We start from the raw sequence: 23,910 nt of genomic DNA, 5'->3' as shown, positions 1-23,910 counted from the left end.
CATGGCCGCTGAGCCTGCGCGTCCGGAGCCTGTGCTCCGCAACGGGAGAGGCCACAACAGTGAGAGGCCCGCGTACCACAAAAAAAAAAAAAAAGGAATGAAGGGTAAGAAAGCAGTTGAATAAGTATTTAATTCACTTGAATTGTTTGTAATTGAACTGAATTAAACTGAAAGAGTCTTAGCTTCCACTGATGGAGATCACAGAGCTATTTGGGTGGAGAGTGGACCCAGAGGACAGAAAAGGGCTGTCTGTGGGCTCAAGAGCTCTGGGTCATGATTTCTCAACCCTGGTTGCAAATTACAATCACCTGGGGAGCTCAAAACAAAATTTGGATGCGTGATTCCCACCCTTAGGGCATCTAATTTAATAGGATTGAAGTGGGGCCTTGGCATCAGTATTTTTAAAACTCCCTAGATGATTTTAATGTGCAACAAGCCATGAGATGATTCCTCCAGAGAAAAGGTTACTCTGGCATAGCTGTGCATTTCTGTGGCTGAAAGGCCAAAAATAGAAAATTTGATCTGTGGTACTGGGTCCACTTGCGTCTCATTTCAGACTCAGCAAGCCAAGATTTTCCACCTTCCCACCACTGGTGCAGCAGGAAAACTTGCCTGCAGCCTGTCCCTCCAGAACTGGAAGATGGGAGGCGGACAGGGAAGGTCCCTTGCATTTCTAAGCAAATCAGACCCACCCTGTGCTCCAGAAAGTAGCCAGGAGAAAACTCAGCGTTTTGACTGGGGTTCGATTGCTATCAAGCAGCTCTCTTCTACTTCCGTTGTACAGGGTTGGCACCAGGTAAAGAGATCCAAAGGAAACACTTGGGAAATACTGTGATACAGCCGCAGCTGTGCCTCCACAGGGAAAAAACAAAAAAAAACAAAAAAACCTGCCTGAGGCTTTCCCTTCTCTTTAAGGCTTCTTCCCCACTTTGTTTTCCTGTTGAAAAGTTTCAAGACGCTTTACTACAGTTACACAATCTCTCCACCCCCATCCACAGCCTGCAAAACGTCAGCCCCTAATCTTCCAGCCAGGGCCACTGCGTTCCCCAGAAGGTCACTCTCCCCCTAAAGCTGCTGCTTTGCAGGAAACTCGAAAACCACTTGGCTTCTCCACTTAAGCAATGTGTTTTTCTGCTGTGTTTCCAAAAGGCTCTTGGAGATTTCATGTTTGTATTTTCCCCTTTTCTGGCTCCACGTTCTCCTATGTAAATGAAGAAAGCTCTTCCAGTAGGGATGAAGGCGCAGTTGGAGCTCTGGCTGATTTCATCCACATTTGCTCTCACTTAAAGTAACTTTTCATGTACTGCTTAACGGGAATTCAGAAGAATTTAAGAAAAAGCCCTTTAAAAATTGATTCCAAATAAAAATGGAGCCATACAAATTCATCTGAGAAATAAATATTGCAGCCTTATTGCTGAGTGTTGTTAAAAATTCTATTTATTTCAGCCTTTTGTTATTCAATTATTAACCATGCAACATGTCCTGCTAAATCTTTTCTCCTACACACAGTTCAGATTTGACTTCTTACATTTATGACTTTGTTTATGCATTTATCTTTTAGTACTTACCTGAAACCCATACAATCTCCCCCCACCCCATATAGTTAAAAAAAAAATCAAGGGGTGAAAATCAGGAAAGTCGTGTCCAAGGAGATTTCTCATTGGTTCTGTCTGCTCCAGGGCCGAGATTAGACAAGAGGAGTGAGGCAACAAATGAACACCTTTCAGAGGCAAAAGGAAAATCAAGAATACTGAAATGGTCTTGATTTAGAATTTTGATATTTTGTTTTTTATGAAATGTTTGCAGTAATTTTGATTTTTCAAACTATAGCATTAAGATATTATTTATCCTGATGACTGAGTTTGTTGGGTGCCACTTGCATTTTGTGCCCAAGTCCTCCTTGAAGGACTGGGCACCAGTCACATAGATTGACATAACAGAGACTTCAAGGAATGATGTAATGAGACTCTTTCCATTGGGGTATTGAGAGCCTCAAGTCTAGGTAGCTCTTGTGTATTGGCAGTGAAGTTATTCCAAACAAGAAGCTTAGTGTGATGAATCCCTCAGGGATCTTAGGAGCCACTAAAAACTGTATTTGAGTCTGCAGATTATGGTTAGAAGCAGAATCTCAACCCAGGATGCCTGCACTCCTCTGCCTTGGGAAGCAAGCTGTCATTCAATTCAATTCAAGGAGATATTTGCTGAGCCCCTCCAGGGGTCCGACACTGTACTAGGTGCTATATACAACTCTGAATGAGATAGCCTCAACCCTGCTCCCGTAGACTTCAGAGCCTAGTACAACATTCGACACAGATTTTTAAAAAGTAAAAAGCAACAATATCAGTGCTCTAACAAAAGTAGTAAGAGAAGAGTCTTAGCACAGAGGCAAGAACTCCTGATCTTGAGAAGATCCTCCAAGTGAAGGCATAGAAAGGAAGGAATTAATACATGTGAGATTCTAAGACTCTGAAACTCATGTGTGTGTGTGTGTGTGTGTGTGTGTGTGTGTGTGAGCGCGCGCGCGTGTGGCTCAGACCTCCTGCAAAGCACAACTTGAAAACACACCTCAGAACATCTGCATCCTGATTGCACTGCCTGCGTGCTCCACGCCCCGTCAATAGGACACGTGCTTGGCATTGTTTGAAGAGTAGTCATTGAGGCTCACACTCAGCTATCTATACCCCCTAGCTGGGTTCCACTGGTAACCAAGGACACACATTTGTTAACTAGCCGGACAAGGGCAAGGGCGCCAAGGCTTGTAATAATAAAACAACTTACCTCCATTTAAAGCTAAAGCATGCTAAAATTGAACCTTCATCCTTAACTTCATGATCAACGGTGTGATTGCTAATACCATCCCATCAGTTCCTTTAGGCTGAAGACTTTGAAGTAGTTTATTTAAGATTCATTGTTGGGGTCATAAATTGAAAGTAGTTAGGGAAAGATGGAAGAGAGAATGATTGAAGGAAGGTTCTTTACTTAATTCCATCTTTGTAAATACATGGGACTTGATGTTACCAGGACTCTCTGGACTTAGAAGAAAAGAATGAGATCATTGATACAAACCAATTTAACCGACAAGTAAAGTGAAAAGCCTCAGTCTGAATCTGTCACCATAAACTGTGTCTTCACAAAGTAAAACCTGGGTCACTTATTTCTTGAACTCAATAGATACTGAGGTAGACAGTCCTGTCAGAGGAGCACCCATTCCCATTCCTGATGTTTCCCTCCAGGTGGAGGGCGATCATCAGTATGATGCTCCTGGCTCCACTCCACACCTCAGCCCCTTCCCCTTGACTGGTGAGTCTAAGATGATCATGAAGACCCCAGACATCTCCTCTTGAGAGCAGGCTGTCAGGTTCTTTGCTCCTCTAGAGTGAGGTCAGTGCCCCGGGCCAGCTGAAAAGATAAACCTAGTTCCTTCTGGGGTTCTCCATGAGGAAACCATAGACGTATGCCCAGTCTTCACTCTCATAAAAGCGATATTTCGGTCTCCATCTCCCTTACTCCTTGGTCTTCTCTCTCCGTTGGTTCAGATCTTGAGCAGAGGAAAGGGGTACTCTTTATTGCCCTTATGCTCCTGTGCCCCCCAAATTCTCTCTTAGTGTCTAATTGTTTAGCTTGAATCAACCAGATAACCAAGTTTAGCAAGGTCACAAGGAAATGCTAGAACTGAAAGAGAATCTCCAAAAGCCTTGAAATCAACTCTTGCCTTTTCAAGGCTGGACATCCAAGATGACTCACTCACATGGCTGGCCTGACAACCAGAAGCTCAGCTGGGGCTGCCAACCTGAGCTCCTATCAATGGCCTTTCTATGTGGCTTGAGCTTCTCACAGCATGCAGCTGATTTTCCCCAGAGCAAGCATTCCAAGACATCCAGACAAAAGCTGCCAGGCTTCTTATTACTCAGCCTTAGAAGTCCCAGAATGTCCCTTTTGCCACATTCTGTTGGCTAATCAAGTCACTGAGGCCAACCCAGATAGCAGGACGGGGAATGAGACTCCAACTCATCCTGGGTAATACAACACTCTGGGTAATAGTCCCTACGATAGGGTAACATAACAATAGAACTAACTGGTCACTTAACATGTTCTCCTTCGCTCAGCAATGTTTTAACATGCATTCGCTCTTGTATGCCACTCTACAGCCAATACATAGGTACTATCATTAGCTCCATTTTACAGACAAGGCAAGTTTTCAAAACTGACCCAGGTTATATAGCTAGTGGTGGAATCAGAATTTAAAGTCAGGTCTGTTTAAATCCAGAGGCCCCTGGATTAACCTAGACGCTAGTCCTTACCATCCCACTAGATGGATGGCCACATTCTGTTTAAAGATCAAAGACAATAGTTGACTCAAGGAGCATTAGAAAGCAAAGATCACATCAACATATATGAAAATACAACAGTAACTAGATTCAACGTAAGTCTTGCCTAGCCTGTGCATGACACCAGAACCCCAAAACTTGTCAGTACACAGCATTTTTCCAGCAGTAAATGGAGGAAAAACACAAGCTCTGCTGGGCAGATTGACGAGGAAAATGTGGTGCTTCTATCAGAAGTTTGTAGTTTTAAGATTCCCTTGTGTTTTAGTGGCACCAACACACAAAGGGAATTAAGCCATTTTGATCTCCAATAATGAGAAACATGGCTGACGTTCAGACCTGAAACCATTTAATGCAAGTTAATCCTTGAAACAAATCTGGAATGAAATGAGGGAGAAAAAAATCTTATTATGGTAGACATCAACTAATGGGTTACATTTCTTTCTTCTCAATTAGAAATGGCAGAGGGGTTTTAATTATTTTTCCTTAGCAAGCACATCAAAACATATCTACACAAAAACACAGCAAATATGTTATAAACTGATTTAAGCCAAAGAGCTCGTCAACACTGTTTGCAATTATGAAATCATTTGGGGATATGGTATTTTTTTGGAAGGAATTGTTTTTCTCTTAGATGCAAACCACATCATAGTCCATCAGGCATAAATCTTTTATTGTATCTTCAAGAGCAAAAGTGGAAATTGTACAACAAAGGCGCCACTGATAAAATGCAATGAAACCCCCCCAGAATCATTGGGATGATCTCACTAGTTAGGAGAGATAACAGCGAATGTCACGGTTTCAAAAATGCTCTTTGGGGGAAAATTTTTGTTGAAATTCAGTGGTGCTCAAGGAGTTCCAAAAAGGAATTATTGGGAACTTTCAACCCCTATCTCCATTTACCATATACATTAAAGGAAATGGAAGATTTTTGGAGACTTCTCTGTCACTCAGTGAGCAATGGCAGGTACAGTAGAGATGGAAATGAACAATGTAATATGCCTGATGAGAGCACAGCCACTTAACAGTTGTATAACTCTAACCTCAGTTTCTTTATTTAAAGCTTGGAATAAAAATAGGACTTACCTCAGATATTTGCTGTGAAGGTAAAGCATATATTGATAATATGTACCCTTTAGATATTTAGTAGTATTAGTAGCAGGACCACCATAATTATTATCATTATATCAGTTTTCAATAGGAATACAGGATAGAACATTAAACTAGGACATAGTCCAGACGTGGTACAGGGTCAGGCCAGAGAGTCAGGGAGTTTACACTTTCAAAAACCAGAGCCATAAAACCAAAAATAAGGGTCAAATGAGCTAGCAACCCAAAGAGCAATTTGAGTAATGAAGAAAAATTCAAGGAAAACAACTTGCAGGGATGGTGCCAGTGGATCAATTACTTTGTTTCTGGTTCAATTTTATCACACCGGAGATGCCCCACCAAATCAGACATTCTGCCTTTGCATCTTCATCTAATCAATTACCTGCCCCTTACTTTAGTCTGGGTCCAGAACTCCATATCTTAAGTGAGTACAGAGAACATGAACCTAGTCGTAATGGACTGGGATTCAGTGCCAAGTTCCCAGTTTCTGAGAGGTGTGTGTTGGGGGGTGGGGGGGAGTAGTTACAAGACAAGGGTCAACACTGGGGCGAAAAGCAAGTATTTTCTCACAAGGAAGAAATAAGAGCCCAGAATCTGAATCCAGGAAGATGATCACTGCTGAACCCATAGCAAGGTTACTTTCATGGAAAATCACTGAGCTGACAATCTAAGTGTTCTTATATTTACCCTAGCTCTATGATTCTCAAAAATGATGATATTACCTGGGGATTATTATTTTAAAAAGTCAACTCTGAGGCTCCATATAAATCGGAATCCTTGGGGGATGAAGTCTAGGAATCTGCAAAATGTCCCCAAGAGATTCTTATGTGCACTAAACTTTGACAATTAGACTAGAAGCTGAGCTAGCCTAGGACACGGGTCTCAACTACGGCAACAGAAAATGTAGAAGGGTAGAAAGCCAGTCAAAAGCCTTCAGAGTATCCCAATACAACCTCTACTAGATTTAAAAGTTTCAGCGATTCACCATCCAATGAAGGCTATTAGAAATTGTGGAGGCCCAAAAATAACTTGGTGACATAATTCTGCTTCCCTAATTGAAGAATGAAAATTTCAGTGTAATGGTATATTGGAATCAACTGGGGTGACTGTCAAATGTTGAAGGCTTGTCCCCTTTGGAATCTGTCATTATCTAAGGGCTACAGAAGACTAAAGAATTGGAAGATGCATCCCTGAATTGGCTTGCAGCAGAGTTAGGAAACTAATACAAACACAGTACATTCAGTGAGTATTTGATGAATTGAATTGAGTGAGCGCCGTCTCTAAGAACTTGAAAGCCTGGCTAGTGGAATAAGAAAGAGTCAAATGAACTAACATTTATTGAGCACTTATATACCAAACTAAGTGTGGGTACCAGAAGGGACTCTACGCTCTGTTACCGCCATGTCTGAGGCCCTCTACAGAAGGTAACTGAAAGACGTGCAGTCTCTGATGAGGTACACCCATGGTATACTCTTAAAATGGGACATTCCATCATGTGACACTTGGTCCTTGAGCACAACAGGGCACCTGATACAAAGACAGGCAAACTATCTCCTATCCAGTGAGTGGCCTATGAGGTCACTTGCTTCAAAAGTTTTACCCCTAAAGTAATAGCGTCTAACCAAATCACTTAGATTCCCTTGGGAATTTGTACTAGAGCTGTGAGCCTTTCCTTTAATTCTTACTGTGACCCTATAGTATTAGAGATGCTCTTGTTCATCTTAATAAGAGGCAAACTCGAACTGGACAAGGATAAACAATATTCCAGTCAGGAGGATATCAACCCAGATCTCTGTGATGTCAAAGCTTCTACTTCTACAGGAGATAGACCTAGAATTGCTAAAATAATGTTACAAAAAAACCCAAAGAAAATCAATAAAAAGGAAGAGTTCTCTAACAATTGGAGCCATGCCGAGGTGAGCCATTGCAAGATCAGTGGAAGTTTCTCTACAAAGGTTGAATAACCTCTGCTTGGGGAGGCCAGTCTGGGAAAGAAAACCTGAACAAGATGGCTGCTACAGTCTCTTCCAACCTAAGATGCTATAATTTATTGGCAAACAGCTGGGCACCACATTAAGTTAATTCCTTTTTTGTCCTGGCAAAAGTAAAATGTATTCTTGCAGAAACGTCTATTGGCAGTGTGGTTGCCTTGTAAAAGCAGAAAAGAAGCTGGGAAAACTGTTTATTTTCTTCTCAAGATTTTCAGATAGCTTAGGTCGAGCAGGATTATAGGGCTATGCAAAGTACAGCACAGTGGTTAAACACACTGGTAAAAGTGGGTTTGTATCCTGACTCTGCCTCTGTGAGCTGTGTGACTTTGGGCATGTAGTTTAACCTTGCAGAAATGCATCTTCCTCATCTGAAACAACCTACCTCACAAGGTTGTTGCAAGAATAAAATGATGCATGGAAAGCACTTTGCACAAAGCATATATCAAACTGTCAATAAATTGTAATTATTAGCTATTCTATAGTAAAGCTGGTTAATGGAACATCCATGTATCTTTGAACTGCTTCATTACCCTGGTGTTTGACAAAAGTCACTTGCTGAAAATTCCTGAGGGGAAATAAATGAATGAAATAGAGTTCAATATGTGAGGAAGAGAAAAGACTTTTTTTTAAACTTAAGTTCTTTTTTCTTATAAGACACAGAGACTGGGCTTTGGATTTCCACAGACCTGGTTTTTCTTCCCTGCTCAATATCAGTAAGATCTTGAATAAATGATTTGGCCTCCTACACCTCAGTGACATAACCTGTAAAATGGGAACATATAATTAGGATGCTTTGGGCTGCAAGTAACGGATTACCTGACTACAACTGGCTCAAACAATTGTGGCTTATTTTTCTAATATATCACACAGTCCAAAGATGGTAAGCTCCATGGTTGATTCTGCAGCTAAAGTATTCTGAAATTGAGTTGGTCTCTGCAATTGCCTTGGCTTCCTCCTCATGATCTCAAGATGGCTAAAGTGGTTCCAAGAATTATATTTTCATATGAAAATGTCCAAAGCTGGAACAAGGTGAGAGGCACTTCCCTTATGCAGCTTTGCCTTTTCACCAAGAGGAAAATATTACCTAGAAGCACCCAGCAGATGTCAATTCAGGTCCCACTGGCCAGAACTGGGTTGTATGTCCACCTCTAAACCAATCACTGGTAAAGAGACATGGCACTATGGCTGTATCATTGTTCATCCCCAATGGCTAGGAAAGGGATCGACTCCACCACACATCTGAACAAATCAGAGTATTGTTAGTAATGAGGAGTGTAGAGGTAGGTAGGCAAACAGTAATCACTGCTCCTTATATCTGTCAAGAATGTTGAAAAGCTTGAATGACACTGTGATGCATCTAACACATGTTACGTGCCTGATACATATTTGTTCCTCCTTAGTGATTAAAAGATCTTAAAGCCATAATCTTCTCAGATTAAACTATCCCAAAACAGGAGGTACTGATTTATATAGATATATTAGGAATGCTATTTAATACAAAAAAAAGCCTTTTCTTAAATGTCCCAACTCCATATTTATGTAAACATGGGGTCTCCAATTCATTTACGCTGCATTTCAATGAACACAAATTAAACAAAATACACATATCAATTTTTTGATGCACTTTTGCTGCATCCAATACACCCATATTAAATTAAATATATCTTCATAATCTTTATCATCATCACCGTTGATACCTACAGATACCTTCCATCATGTTTGGGGATGGAAATAAAGTGTCATAAATAAACAATCATTCAGTTCAAAAGTTTATAGGACCAAAATGGAATGTGGTTATTGGTTTATAGCAAGACGTATGAGCATCAGGTTGACCCAAAACAGAGTTTTGAGAAACTCTTATTGTATATTTATTTGTTGGGGACCCTTTACATAGTGTTTAAATACCACATAACTTTCCATGCATCCATGCCTTCTACAGTTTCCTCTACCTTTTAGCAAGCTTGTTCCCATCTTGTGAAATCCAACTTAATTTTTTTCTCCCCTGCAAAGACTTTCTGGACTTCCCTCAGGCAATTATTTCCTCATCTGGTCTCCCCAAGCTACACCTCTTTTGTCCCACTTAACGTTGTAATTATTTACTCATGTGTCTTTTTCCTTCACTAGACTCGCGGGCAAAGGACTGTGTTGTATTCATGCTGACAGCCCCAGTGCCTAGTGCATTGCTCAGCATGTATTATTGTAGTACAGGCAATAAATCTTTATTGAACAAGTGGTTTTTATGTTTTATGCACCTACTATGTGCCAGGGACTGTAAGAGAAGCTTCATATACAACATCTTACTGCGTCTGCCAACAATCTTATGAATGAAGAGAATGAATCTCAGAGATTAAGTAGTTTTCCTAAGTGGAAGCCGAATCTCCATTTGAATCTATCTCTGTTCTTCTCCAAAGCCTGGATATTCTCCAATATGTTGTGAGATCTTCATGGAGGCTTCATGGCTAGAGCAATCTCAACAACAGTAGCCAAAAGTACCATTTATATATCTACTTTGACTTCTCTTGTTCTCTTTTTTACAATATGCAACTAGAAGCCATACCCTTCATTCGTTAGAAAAAAATAATCAAAGCAAACGCATTATTATTTTCATTTCTTTCTTCTAGACAAACTCAATCCTACAGTGCTATAATGAAAAGCTTCAGTAAATGTGTGATTTATCTATAACTAAGCCATCTCAAGCTGGTATTAATGCAGAGTGAAGCTTGATGGCCTACTGCTGGGGTTTTATAGTGATAATCACAACTCTTTTCCTCCTATATCTGTAGAGTAGATATATGAGTCAAACAGAAGACAATACAGATATTTATTTCTATTAAAGCTAAATTTACAAACAGAGCTTGCTACCACACCCAGATCCCCTTCAGGGCCCAGTGCACCCAGCCTCAGCTGCTGTGAGTGTTGCATAGATGCCCCCCTAATCTGAAGAGCTGTCCTCAGTTGATGGGGTCACTTCACCTGGGAAGTTACGAGCCCACCATTCCCTCCTCCCTCCCCACCCCAACGGCCCTTCCACCCCTTTGTCTCAAGGAGAAGTAGCTCTGCAGCGGTCTCTGTGTGCTGTGGTCTTCCCCTGTGGGTCAGGTAAACTTGACCCGAGGCCACATTCTTCCTCGCTCAAGTCTTCCCCATTGCCTATGCTGCTTCCCTTGCTCCCTGATGGGTTTTTCTGGAGAACACTTTCTCAATAAACCACATGCACTCACATCCCTCCTAGGCTCTTCTTCTGGAGAGCCCAACCTAAGACACTTTGCTTAGATGTGAGGCCACAATCAGGCTTTCTAATTCTACCACCTGTCCACACACCCCGAATTTAACTTCATCACCAACCTCCTCCGTCACAGGAACAGCCGGACACCAGCAGGGATGTACTAAAATGTCTTTTACAGAGACATGGAGGCCAGAAAGGACCTAAAATGTTGTTCCCATCAGTTTCCCTCCCGGGAAAGCAGAGCAAGAGTTCCTTTCTAATCAGCACTAACCTATACAGATCCTATGTGTGAAGCTGGAGAAGGCCCACCCCCGATGGTAGAGCCCACACCAGGGTGGACACGACTTGGTGACCTGAGAACAGCACAGCTTCAGCTGCCCTCCGCCTCTTGTCCTGCTTCCTTTGTGCAGGACCAACTTGCAGAGCAGCAGTGGAGGCCCTACACTATGGAGAATGACTGAGGAGAAGCTCCCCTCCTCAACACCCACATTGGGGAGGGCCAACCACAACCAACAGACAAATATCTAACCCTGGGGTCCAAATCCTGGGTGGTCCGCGTATCATCAGTGGGACCCTTGGCAAACCACTTCACCTCTCTTTGGCTTCGTCTTCTCAGCTTTGATGTAGGGATAATAAAAGTGCATTCCTCATTTGGTTGTGGTGAAGATTAAATGAGTTAAGACGCACAAGGTGTCTAGAGTAACTTCTGACACCTAATAAGCCCTAAATAATTGTGAGAGATCATTACTCATCATAAACGCACATGAGAAACTACAAAGACTTCACCCCACTTGATTTGGGGGACAGGGTCAGAAAAAATGCCACTTTCTGGAATTGAAGCAAGTGAAAGAACCCCTCATAGAAGAGATTGCCTATCAGAGAAATAGCCTCATCTTAAGGAGATGGTTTGTAAGCTGTTTGCTAATGAGAAAAAGCAGATTCCCAAATGTCTACCTAGGAAATCCAGTTACCAACCAAAGCAAAGCACCAAAGAGATGTGCTCAGAAGAACATAATTGACATCTAATAATTATTAAAGAAAGTTAAGATCATCTTAATTACACTGTAATGTATTGAGGAAGTAGAGTCTCTCAATAATATTATATTTGATGGCGGATATAGGAAAGGTATTGGTGAATAAGAGTTTGCTGGTGCTTGGAGAAAAGTATGGAGATTCCTTAAAAAACTTAAAATAGAACTACCATATAATCCAGCACTCCCACTATTGGGCATATACCCTGAGAAAACCATAATTCGAAAACAGTCATGTACCACAATGTTCATTGCAGCACTATTTACAATAGCCAGGACATGGAAGCAACCTGTGTCCATCGACAGATGAATGGATAAAGAAGACGTGGCACACGTATACAATGCAATATTACTCAGCCATAAAAAGAAACGAAATTGAGTTATTTGTAATGAGGTGGATGGATCTAGAGTCTGTCATACAGAGTGAAGTAAGTCAGAAAGAGAAAAACAAATACCGTATGCTAACACATATATATGGAATCTAAAATTTAAAAAAAATGGTTCTGATGAACCTAGGGGCAGGACAGGAATAAAGATGCAGACGTAATGAAAAACAAGGTTCTATTGTGTAGCACAGGGAACTATATTCAATAGCTGGTGATAAACCATAATGGAAAAGAATATAAAAAGAATGGGTATACATATAGCTGATTCACTTTGTTATACAGCAGAAATTAACACAACATTGTAAAGCAATTATACTCCAATAAAGATGTTAAAAAGAAAAAGAGTTTGTTGGTGCTTATCAAGTATCATCTGAGGTGAGAAATAATTACATTTGGTGGACACAAGTATCCTAGTCATTGGGGAATTATACTCTATGACAAAGGAGATATAAGTCACAAAGCTGTAATACAACTTGAGCAACACATTACTGCTGTAAAATAGTAGTCCTTAAAATGGACCTCCAGAGCACAGTATCAACACCACCTGGGAACTTGTCAGAAATGCAAATTCTTGGGCTCCACTCCCAACCTACTAAATCAGAAACTCTGGGGATGAGGTCCATTGAATTGTGTTTTACAAGCCCTCTAGGTGATTCTCAGACATACTAAAGTATAAGAATCACAGTGTATGCTGGATGTTTTACATGCATGAAAGTTGCTAAGAGTAAATCCTTAAAGTTCTCATCACAAGGAAAACATTTTTTTCTATTTCTTTAATTTTGTATCTATATGAGATGATGGATGTTCGTGAAACTTATTATAGTAATCATTTTATAATGTACGTAAGTCAAATCACTATGCTGTACTTCAACTTACCCAGTGCTGTATGTCAATTATATCTCAATAAAACTGGAAGAAGAAAAAGCAAAAAAATTAAAAACAGAACCATAGTAGACCATCCATATTTCAGTGCTCTGATTCTGTGCTCAGAAGTAACCTTGAGATGACTGATTTGATTTGACAGGTGCCATGATCGTGGAAAAGGGTGGCGCGGCTAGTATTCAAGAGAAATCTGCTTACTAGAAAACTGTATCTCACTCCTTAAATAACTGGCATTTTGGCGCACCATAATTTCTTGAAATCTTTATTATTGTAGGAAAAATTCTAAGAGCCTCACAACCCTAACTGTAATGACAAGCTTCCTTCTCAACCTACTAAACCTCTTGATGGCACCTCTCTCGGTTCAGCCTCTTAGCCACAACATCTTCTCTGTAGAAATAAGAAAAAAATCAACCAAGGGAGCAGACATAAAGACTAAAAGATCTACATCTCACCACCAGTGCCACCACCCTCACACACCCATCCCCCAGAAGAAAATTTTTATGACTTTGACCAAGAAGAACAGAAACCAACTGTATCCCCTACACCTGTTTCCAAACTCACAGCACACATATCCAGCGGGAAAGGATTCAGCTTGGCTGAGAACGCCCCTATGATCCAACGAGGAAACTACATTTAAATTGGGCATAAATGGCACTTCCCTAAATTAGAGCAAGATCTATAAGTTGCTTCTCTCCCAAGCGAAAGTCTAAAAGGTGCATGTGTGTGCACAGGTATGTGCTTGACAAGATACTATTTCAGGGAAGCAACATTCCTTCCTAATATACCTAACAAGGACACAGTTGCAGGATCATGGAAATAATAAATAAATAATTAGTAACTTCTTTGTAATACACCACTTTCCACTGATGAGAAGGAAATGGAAACGGATGGTGGAGGATGATGAAAAGGCACTATTTTAACTAAATCTGTTACATCACATTGGTTTACCTCCTTTGAACTGTGTTTTAATCAAAGCAGGTCGATTTCCACTCCATGAAAATGTTTCATTTCAAGCCACTGGAGTTTTACAAGTTTTTCTACCACATTTTACTGGAGCCTTGTAAATCTTATGAAATTCTGGAATGTCTAGACCATAAAGATCTGTCATTTGAACAAGTTTTCTATGGAGATGTTTCTCCCCTATGCAGATTCACAAGCTTTGTAAAGATTTGTGGAGGGGGAAAAAAAAAAAAACCAAAAAAACCTTTAAGATATGTCCCACAGTAGCTGAGTTAAAAGATCACCTTTTCACTTGACTGGAATTTCACCTGTCACAGAAAAACCCTTTATAGAACTATCTAAAAGACTGAAGCCATTCACAGTAATCATGATTTTAAAAGTCTTATCACCCTTACTCTGTATGCCTCTTGCATTCAATCCTGTTAAAGACACGTATATAGTACAAAATGCACCTCTTATGAGAATTCTAAAGCCAGTGATGGACGTCATGAATGAGCATTCATCAACATAATTACAGGAGTTAAGTGTTCCAGTAACAGAATCGGCTTCCAAGAATGCTGCAAAGAGGTCCCCCAAGATACAAACAAATATTACGACAAGGGAAAAGTGTTACACAACTTTGATGAAACAGCACCAAACTCCTGAATGTTATTAAATAAATCCGTTCTTCCTTCTTAATGAAGTTTATCAGTTTGGCCTCAAAGTAAACAGAAGCAAATTGGCATTATTTTCTATTTATTTGTCTAAAACATTGAGGACAGCTAATCATGCGTGAGAGTTTCTGTATTGTGATCCTTAAAGCTATTTGCGTCAAATCCCTAGGTCGCCTGCATAAACAGTTTCAATGCATGGGTGAACTTTCATGGGCGAATCCAAATATTTATTTCAGGTTAAATTTATGAATTCTATATAAAACCACTTTTCTATCCTAAATATGAAGAAAAAAGGTGCTAGCACTGCTTACACTGTCTTTAGATAATTGGTGTCTGGGTTTAGGAAAGCCTTTGATACAAGGAATTGACTCTCAGGAAGTAGTTACAACAGCTAAGAGTGGACCAGGGTGTCTAGGTTAATATATCTGGGAAGTTGTTTTAGTCTCTAAAGAAACAACCTTACATGTGGGACACCTGTGAGTCCCCCACCTTGGGAATAGGTGTAAAATGCCTGAATGTGAATATGTTAATTGAGTTGCCTCTCAACCAGGATACATGAGTACCATGTGCTTTCCAGATCCATGCTATTTCACTAAGGATGTTGCCCACCAGTTTGGAATCAGAAGACCTAAGTTTGTTTGTTTTCTCTCACTTAACTTGCTCTGTGACTTCAAATCATTCACCACTTCTCTGAGCTTGGTTTCTTCATTTCAACTAAAATATGGATGACAGTTTTTATGGGATTCGTCAACTAATTAATTAGCTCACTGAATGGCCTCTCTGATCCCTTTCAGCCAATGATCAAAAGCTCTGGAGTGATGTCTGAACTTGGAGTGATGCAATGAATTATTCTGCGATTAACATAAAAATTGTTAATTCCATAACTCTTATAAATCGACCCCGTAAATAATATACAATATGAATGCAACAATAATATTAAATGACTTTTGTATGGCACATTCCAAAGTATTTTACATATTGTATCAAATCCTCACAGATACTCACTGTGGTATTATATCCAAAGAGGAAAACAAGCTCAGAAAAGTTATGAAAATTGCTCAAGGTCACAGGAGATCACAGACTACAGTTCCTCAGATCTCCACTATATCAAAACCAAAGGAAGGGGGAGGAGAAATTAAGAAGCACTTAATCTTAAGACGAGAAAAGCAAGGTTAAAACCCTTGTAGAAGATAAGCACATACATACTTAGCACAATATGAAATGTGAGCCCAAAAGTGCATGTTACATTTTTATGAAAGAAGGAATCAGATAATGGATAATCTTGATTTCACAGTTCTCCATAAGATTCACTTAATTTTACCTATACGTAAGTACAGTAACCCTCAAAAAAAAAAAACCACAATGTGGTATTTTGCAAAAAGAATGTATTTTGGAGTTAGAAGGTCCAGCTTGACATGACTACCCTGCCATTTGCTAGTCATCTCTCACTTAACGTCATTTCCCAATCTGCTAAATGGAAATAATAACATAGGCAGATGCAATTGCAAGCTATATCTTACATATAAATGTTGGTGATTATTATTAGTAATGATCAACACTAACAAAATATACGGAGTAATAATAATATCTTTTAACATATATGTGTCTGTTATCAAAGCATATATAAAATAAATTACATTAACTCAAATGAAGGGGAAAAAAGGAAAGGAACCATGTATGAACTAGAAAGTTCCAAATTATAAAGTACTTTTAGAAAAATTAACTTACTATTTTTAAATACTTCTGCAAGTCTGGAAATGGCTGAAGAATTACTGTTGCTCAACTTTCAAAGAATCAAAATAAATGAAATTCTATTGAACGTTTTAAAAAGTATGGCCCCCCAAAATGCATAAAATAACCCTAAAATGGATTTGGGCATGAGAGAGAGAAAGAAAGCATCTTGACATAGTAAAGTAAATAAAGCATCTTTAATACAGTATTAAACTAGGTTATGAAAAATACGGGAAACAATTAAATTACCAAAGCAACTTCTCTGACTGTGCAATAAGCCTTTTTGTAACACATGACCTGTAGTCATTATAGATCCAAAGTAAGGTGTGTGCCAAGGTTGGTGTCAGAAAGGAACAAATATCTGACACCACTGAGAATGAAAATATACATACGATGAACTGGAGGCACAGCAGCATGGCAATGGCAATGTGAGGTGGGGTGGGCAATGGAGAGTTTGAAAAGGGATGCTAAATTTCAGTCTGTTACTGATATTAAAAAAAAAAAGTCTGGCCCAGTGTAAAATAATTAGAAATATATATATTGGTCTCTTTCCCCCACCACTGCCTCCACTCTGTTTCCTGACACAAAGCAACTAAAACCTTTCTAAATAGCGGTGCTAGAGGACTCTTGTGTTCCAACATTTAATCTTTGACTCTGGTTCCTGAGACAGAGCTCCTAAATCCCTTGGGACTTCCTGGGTGATAGCAGTGTGTTTTGTTCTAATGAGATGGGGACTTTTGGTGGGCTCTTGGATGGGGGCTAGCCACCAGTAAGACTAAGCCATAACTGGAAGCTTGGAATTTTCAGCCCTACACCCCCATTCTCCAGAGAGGGAAGAGGAGTGGGAATTGAGATAATAATCCATCTCACCTACGTGATGAAGCCTCCATAAAAATCCCAATAGTATGGGGTACAAGGAGCTTCCAGATTGGTGAACACACCCAATGATGGCATACCCCAACTCCATGGAGACAGAAGCTCCTGTGCTGGGATCCTTCCAGACCTTGCCCGGGGTATCTCCTCATCTAGCTGTTCATCTCTGTCCTTTATCATATCCTTTATTATACAATAAACTGGTGAAAATAAGTGTTTCTCTGAGTTCTATGAGCTGTTCTAGCAAATACAGTTGGCCCTTTTGATCCATGGGTTCTACATCCATGGGCTCAGCATCCACGGATTCAACCAGCTACTGATCAAAATTACTCAGGGAAAAAAAAAATTCTAAAGTTCCAAAAAGCAAAACTTGAATTTGCCACGTGCTGGCAACTATTTACATTGTATTTACAACTATTTACATAGTATTTACATTGAAAAGTAATCTAGAGACAATTTAAAGTATAGGAGAGGATGTGCCTAGATTATATGAAAGTACCAGGCCATTTTATGTAAGCGACTTGAGCATCCACAGATTTTGGTATCCACAGGGGGTCCTAGAACCAATCCCTTGCAGAAGTTGAGGGAAGATTGTGATTCAAGGAGGTGGGTCATAGGCACCTCAAACTTGTAGCCAAGTTGAACAGAAGTGGTGGGTTACCTGGGGACCTACAACTTGCGATTGGTGTCTGAAGTGGGGGGCAGTCTCATGGGGCTGAGCCCTTCCCCTGTGGGGTCTGCACTAACTCCAGTCAATGTCAGAATTGAACTGACTTGGAGGACACCAGCTGCTATGAGAGAATTGCTCGGTGTGGGAAAAAATCCCGGCACATCTGGTATTAGAAAGGTTGTGAGTTTGGTCGTAGCAGGAGAGGAAGGAAGAAACACAGGAAGATGTAGTTCCCAACACACCCAACCTCTCAGAAAATGTGAATCGGAAAGTAAGACACAATGGGTCTATATTTTAGCTCCTGCAAGAGAAGTGGGAACTCCATGCCAAACTCTGGTTCTTTGACATTTCTCTATAGTGGAGAAAAACCATTTGTTAGGCTTTCTACACCTGCTGAAGAAAATGCTTAGAAACATCCAGCTGACTTGGAATCACCATATTCATCCAACACTCTCTGTAACTATAATAATAAAGAAATATAGTTTTAACAATTATTATCAACTTTTGTTGAGTACTTCCTCTGTTAGGCAAAAATATCCACCAAGATCATCTCACTTTTATCTTCCCAATTACTCTATGAGTTGGACATTATCCACATTCTACAGATGAGGAAACCGAGACAAAGAGAGTTGAAGGAACATGCTCAACTAGTAAATAATGGAACTGAAATTCAAACTCAGGCAGTTTTACCCTGGACTCCCCACTCTTCTTCACCATATCATTCCACATCTCATACTGAAATTTGACCCCACATCATACCGAGCTGAACCAAACTTCAACAAGAGAGAAAACTCTCCATAAAACATTCTCAAGTTACATCATCACATTGTCAGTCATGAATTAAGACATCTTCTTATATTTGTTCTGGTCACCAAAGTTTTCCTCCCTAAATATACGGCCTGCATTGCCTCATTGGCCCAAGATCTAATCATATTTTACGAAGTGATATTTGGGTTCCTGGGTCTGGATGTCCTCTGCCAAATACAACAGGGCATCTTCATCTAAATAGCCTCCCTCAGGAACCAGGGATTGAACCCATGGCCCCTGCAGTGGAAGTGCGGAGTCTTAACCACTGGACCACCCGGGAAGTCCCACTAATGTCATTCTTAGTGTTGAAACACCGAAAGCTTTTTCCCTAAGATCAGGAACAAGACAAACATACCCAGTTTTACCACTTCCATTCAGCACAGTATTGGAAGTTTTAGCCAGAGCACTTAGGTAAGAAAAAGAAACAAGAGACATCCAATTTGGAAAGAAAGAAGTAAAAATTTTTTTGTTCACGTGTGACGTACTCCTATACATAGAAAACCCTAAAGGTTCCACAAAAAATCCTGTGAAATTAATAACTAAATTAAGCAACATTAAAGGGCACAAAATCAACACTCAAAAACCAGTTGTGTTTCTATAAAATAACTATGAATAATCCAAAAAAATTTAAAAACCCGAAAATATCATGTATATGAATGTTCATAGCAGCTTTACTTTTAATGGCCAAAGACTAGAAATAATCCAAACGTCCACTCCTGCATAAAAAAAAAAATCTTTCCGAAACAGAAGCTCGATCTAATATTAAGGAATCATTCATGATTTTGTGACTGTTTTGTAGATGCTCTTATTGATACTTTTCAGATGCATGGGAAAGAAATGTATCCAAGAATCAATTTCTTACTTTGCTTTGTATAAAACTTCTTTCATTGCTTTGGATCCCAAGACAAATATTTTATTTAGCTCCAAGTTTTCCTTCCCAATTGCACTTTTAGGTGCGTAATATTTTTTCTTTCCTCCCTGTGACAATATAATAAATTTATTCTCCTTAATAACATAAAAAAATAACCTCCCTCAGTATGCAGAGCCAAGTAATTTAATTAATAAATACACAACTAATTAATATTTAGAGAAGTATAGTTAATATCTACCAGAAGCATGATTATACTTTAGGAAGGACAATAGTAAGGAAATCACACTAACCAAAATGTTTCACTCTATTACCAGGAAATAGCGTACCCAGCAGATAAGGGCCTGCCGTGAACTTGGTTCTCAGATAAACCTGAACTCAAAGCCCATTTCTGCTTCTTCCTGGCTGTGTGATCTTAAACCTCTCAGAGCTGCAATATTCACACTGATGTAGATTAAAAATACCCACCTTTGAGATAATACAGCTAAAGTCCTTTTTGGTACCAGTAACTGGTATAAAAAATATCTGTCGTTTGGTATTATTATTATTATAAATGTACTCCTTCTATATGACCTCTTAAATATTCTCGCAGAAAAATAGTTTATAAAAAGAGGTTAGAAGTAGCCTCAGTGAATTGCACAAGGATATTTACCATAACTGTCTTTTCATACTTCATGAGATTAGTCAAAAGAAAAATACTCTACAAAGAGACTGATTATTTTGCTTCTCAAAAAAGATTAATAATTTAAATTACTTTCCTACCTTACATGTTCCACTAAGTAAATCTACTCAGGCCAGAACAGTTTGATATAATTTAGGTATCCAATACTGCCACAGATTTTGCAATCCTTGAGACATATGGTATACTGCATTTCCATAAAATAAGGCAGGAAAATATTGCATCTTGACAAACCCGGCCTCATATCCATTGGCTATTGGCATTTCTAGTGTGAGCAGTGTCTCCTCAAATAAGTTTTGCATTTAAACAGAGCTCACCAGATATGACAGTGCCTGGACTTCATCAGTTTGCCTCTGAATGTCAAGACAAGGCTTTTCAAATCAGGTAAGACACAAATTGTATTTTTCCCTCACAGGCACATGTCCAATAGTTGCTTTCCTCGTGGGCCGCAGAAAGGGCTTAAGTTGCTGACATTCACTATACCAGTTAGAACCAGACAGTGGGGTGTCTCATTTCCTTCAAAGCATAGAAAATATAGAAGAGGCGTCCAAGATCCACACCAAGAAAAACAAAAACAAAAAGAGACCTTAATTGAGATCAAAGTTTACATGTTTCAAGAACACTATTGTAAGAGTTAAGTTTTTTTTAAAAAAAGCATTCAATTGGTTAGAAAATATTTACTGAGCATCTACTATATATATTTTATATATGTGTGTGTATGTGTATATGTGCGTGTGCTTGTGTATGGGTGTGTGTGTGTGTATATACACATATATATGACTCTATTCCACACTCTGGGAATGTAGTAGCGAATAAGACAGACAGTAAGTGCTCCTGGTTCAAAGCATTCCTTCTATTTAAATGGCTTCTAGGTTTGAGCCCCAGCCTTGTGAATTAGCTGCTGCAAATTAGACTGAGCCAAGGAAATAAAAATAATGGCAATGGTAAAACATGGACTTTGGAGTCTCAGTAACCGGGGTTTGGTTCCTGGCATCCCTATATTGTAATGTTAGCCAAGTTGCTTGACCTTTCTGAGCTTGAATTCCCTGTGTTGTCAAATGAGGACACTGAGAGTGCCTGCCTTATTGGACTGCTGTGAGGATTAGCTGATTCAAGCCATTGAAAATACATGGAACTGGAGGCCACTCAACAGAAAGCAATTTCTTCCCTCCCCTGGTTCAAGTCCTAGTATCCTCAATGGATAAGGGAAATATGTAAAGACAAGGCACTGAAGTGATCATTTTGATTTGTCCCTGAAATCGAAGTGGGGTTCTCTTTAAATTAGGTGCTCCACTTATGTTTGAGTCTTCTACCAGCGATGTGGGAGAATGCAAAAGATAACTAGCAAAGTGCCTCCTTGTATCATCCTTTAAATCATTTTAATCAGTGATGCTCTCAGAAGCATAAAGTAGAAATTAAAAAATCACGAAACTCTGAGATACCTGAATCTATAAATGCCCACCAAAAAAATAATAATAAACTGCCATCATCCTCTACTAGAAACCCACATGAGAACCTGGTTACCACTTTCTTCCCACAAACCTTTCTCGGTTTTGAAAATAAAGCTCAAACACTTTGCTTTCATTCAGCTCAGCAGAGGTAGCAGCTTAGACATAAAAATGCAAACGCTGCGAAGGAAAAAAAAAAAATGAAAAACACCCGTGGCTGGCTGCCAGCTCTTGGCCAATCAGTCCTCGCAAGGAAGGTTGCGTCAGAGGCTTGCAGCCTGCTGGAACCTCTGCAGCTGCCTGAAGCACAAGCTTGGACCACCCAGGCCGAAGTGGACTGGCATCTGGAGAAATGCGCAAACAATGGAGAACGTTAGAGCCTGCATTTCCGCGCCAGAGATTCTGTCACTCGCCTTAGCCTGGACTTTGAGAAAGTCCTGGGCAAAGAAGAGATCCGGGATATGCTCAATGGCTCTACTATTAAATCACTGTCTCAGGTAAAAAGCATAACCCCCAGAATGTAAAAATATTTTCTCAGTGGAAAATCACCCGTCTTAGTGTTCACGGATCTAGTTTTCAACTGGTGTTGGGCTCTCACCCAGCGTAATTAACATCTTACCTGTGGGTGGCTGGTAGAATTGCTTTACACCTCTCACCATCCCAACACCTAAGACTTCCTGAAATGCTTTATACAAACAAACAGGAAATGAGGTTTTTAAAGATAGACTGTTCGGTCCAGGGCTCTCTGGTAGCCCCTCCATTCTGCTCTCGGCAAATTTATTTTTCTAATTTAAATGTCAGAAAACAGGCCTACATCACTCATGGGCTTGCTCAAACACAAGCCATGCCAACTTCTTGTAATTACAAGGAGATACAATGGTGGACATGGGGAAAGCCTAATTAAAGAGTTGGACCTCGCATCCCAGATGGAAAGCCAAGTACGTGGCCTTCTATCAGATCTGAATGGAAATCCTGCTCCGCTGATGATGGATGTCTCTGGGAGACACTAGCACCTAGCACCCAAAGGACAGATACTCAGGAAGGCAGAGGAGAGAAACATCCTGCTAAGACTGAAATTGGAACTCAAACCTGGGGAAAAACACTGATCCCCATTCCAGACACTTGGATTTAATTGGTCCAGGCTGCATCAAGATTCTCTTTATTTGCCAGGTGAAACTAACGACAGCCAAGGTTGAGAACCCCTATAAAAGATTCCTGAGATAACACTCACCCCTGTAATGGAAAATTTAACTAGGAAGTCAGGGTACTGCAGCGTGGTCAAGTAACTTACTAGAGCAATCAGAACAAAACATGGCAATAATTTACTACAGTGCACTATAAAAGCTGACTTTGCTTCCCAAACTGACTGAAAGCTTCAAGAGGGTGTTTTATCTCCAGCTCTTAGGACAGAGCTCTAGACATAGTAAATGTAATGAAGCATTTGCTCAGTCATTAGAAAGATGCTCAGAAAACGTCACACTGTCTGTATGTTTAAGCAGAAAGACTCAGACTTTATAGAAACATAAGTTTTCTACAATCCTATAAAGCATTATTCTCAAAACTTTTGTGTGCATGAGAAGCGTATTAAATATGTAGGTACCTATGCCTCCCGAGACCCAGGAGATTTCAGTTTGATTCAGCAGTAACTTTACACAAATTCCTCCAGTGCCTGGTACAACCCAGGAACAAAATAACAAAATGGCCCAATCTGTATATCTGAGATGAGTATCCACAAACAGCCAGTTAAATGCAGGTAAGAAAAGGGTCCTTTCATCTGAGCTTTTGAAGCCAAAGTTACATCACAGGTTAAAGGTACCACGGACATACATGAGTTGTGTGTTTCACTACGATTCAACATACGAAGAGAGTCACTCTTACAGATTTAAGATACATAGTGGAGAGTAGGGTGAATGGAATATTCTGGATTCTGTGTAGGATCCTTGGCAGTTAGAGGCAGTGTTTCCTTTCTACTCAGGGAAGGGAATCCAGATGAGTTCCCTTCTAGAATGCATTGCAGAGCTCGAATTGAAGCTGCATTTCTTGTTACCTTAGGAGGCTCTGCAGGAGCTGTGTTTTAGGGGAAACAAGAAAGCAAGCAATCTTAGCTAGCAGAAGAGATTGGACCATGCACCATGGCGTAGAGTTCCAATATCTCTGCAAAACACAAAGGTTCCTGGTTGTAGTTCTCCCTCCAAAGCTAGTATGATCCCAGGACTTAAAAGGGTTTTTCTTCTTCAAGTCACAGGCTTAGAATTAAATGCTGCCATTAT

The 23,910-nt window shown here is 39.9% G+C and overlaps 1 long non-coding RNA gene across 4 annotated transcripts in view; it reads right to left on the bottom strand.

Annotated features, from left to right (window-relative positions):
* The window catches only part of LOC102995311 (uncharacterized), a 91,118-nt gene that overhangs the window by 15,853 nt on the left and 51,355 nt on the right, over positions 1-23,910 (bottom strand). Inside the window, exon 4 of one of the 4 annotated variants that reach the window (XR_008619468.1) lies at positions 20,510-20,708. The exons of 2 other annotated variants lie outside the window; for them this stretch is intronic. This is a non-coding gene — a long non-coding RNA (uncharacterized lncRNA). Of the gene's footprint in view, positions 1-12,945; positions 12,990-20,509; positions 20,709-23,910 lie in introns of those variants that run through there. One more of the 4 variants, XR_008619469.1, reaches the window with a different exon arrangement.

This window comes from Physeter macrocephalus, chromosome 15 (assembly GCF_002837175.3).
Source record: "Physeter macrocephalus isolate SW-GA chromosome 15, ASM283717v5, whole genome shotgun sequence".
Lineage (NCBI taxonomy): Eukaryota > Metazoa > Chordata > Mammalia > Artiodactyla > Physeteridae > Physeter > Physeter macrocephalus.
This window is presented reverse-complemented; position numbering and strand designations above follow the sequence as displayed.